We start from the raw sequence: 1,548 nt of genomic DNA on the forward strand, positions 1-1,548 counted from the left end.
ATATCAAGTCTCTTTTCTATAGTCCTTAAAAACAAGCAAGCAAAAAAACAAAAGGAAACCATAATTTGTTTCAACACCGCAGTTCTCCTCCCCCAAAGCAGATGAATCCTTGTCTCCATGCTGTTCACATTTGCATATTAAAAGTTTCTTGCCAATTCATCCATCAACTGAAATACAGCCTGGTTCTACCCTCTTCTCATACTTCACGACTACTCCTTCCCCTTATACCACAGCCGGGCCGTGGCAGTGACGGTGACCTGCAAAAGCCAGTTCTCGGTGCTGACAGACGGGCACAGGCACCGCCGGATTGCAGGAGCACACGCAACAGGCAACCAACAAGAAGAGGCGCCAGCTCATGCACTTTTTCATCATGGAATTTTTGAAGCAAGGTGTATTTAAATCCAAGATCATATTAGCTGTATCTATGACAAAAGAACACTAAGCACAAAAGAATTATTTACTGGAGGAAGAAAAAAAATTCTTCTGTTAAGTGGAAGGAACTAGAGGATCCACTTCAACTATTAGGCAGGTGGCTACAGTAGTAGATGTCCACTCACAGATCTCTGCTGAAGCACCAAAGCTCTTTCAGAAGGCTTCTGCACTGGCCAGTTGAGGTTTGGGTTGGTTTTCCTGCCTTGACTGTCTGGAACAGTCTGAATTACAGGTATTAGATGTGATAGCATCAAGATATTCCCCAATCACTTTATATTTAAGTTAGCACCATTTTTCTCACCCCAAGGTTCAAGCATGCAGTTTTACTGAGTTTTTGCACCAGGGTCACTCTGAGCTTAGTTTACCCTGCAGTTAGGTCCCTGCACAGCAACACTCTAAAAACTTCTAAATTTGATAGCTCAAACTGTGGTTCACTGCTCCTTTAGAAAGTGTGTGTCTGGGGAAATCACAAAAGATTTCAGAAGAGATCTTGAAGTAACAGCCACGGTTCACATCACCCTGAACAAGCAGGGAATTGCTAATAATTTTAACTGCTCCCATCAGCTCGGCTCCACTGAAGGGGATGAGTGAGCAGAAGCACTTCCAGACAGGACTTACAGCCGTCTCTATTTCTCCACTCTCAAGCAAATGTCAAACACAACTTGAGAAAATCTGGGACTTGCGCATCAGTGCTTTAGCAGTAACACAAGAAAATATCTTCTCACAGAAAGGTCATTTCAGCATTGTGAAGACTGATGAGTACACACTACTCCGCCTTGTTTTTAGACCTACACCAGGAGCTCATTATTCAGCTCTTATTTCCTCCCACAGCACATTCTGGTGACATTTGATGGCTGAAGCTCGTCAGCACAATTCAGGTTGTTAGAGGGCAATCTACATACTTTCTCCCCCAACTGGATGACCTTTTTAAGGAGAAACGCCAAGATCTCCCAACCAAAACCATCTATGCCAGCCTAAGTAACACTGAGAACATTCTTGTACACCCAGTGAGTAATCTGGGGGGAGAGAGGGTGGAAAGGCAGGCAGAAGAGCAGCTGTGACTATGAATTTGTAGAAGCAGTTACAGAAGCTCAACGCAATAGCAACAAGAAAATC

Source organism: Streptopelia decaocto, assembly GCF_964273445.1.
Source record: "Streptopelia decaocto genome assembly, chromosome: 1".
Classification (NCBI taxonomy): Eukaryota; Metazoa; Chordata; class Aves; order Columbiformes; family Columbidae; genus Streptopelia; species Streptopelia decaocto.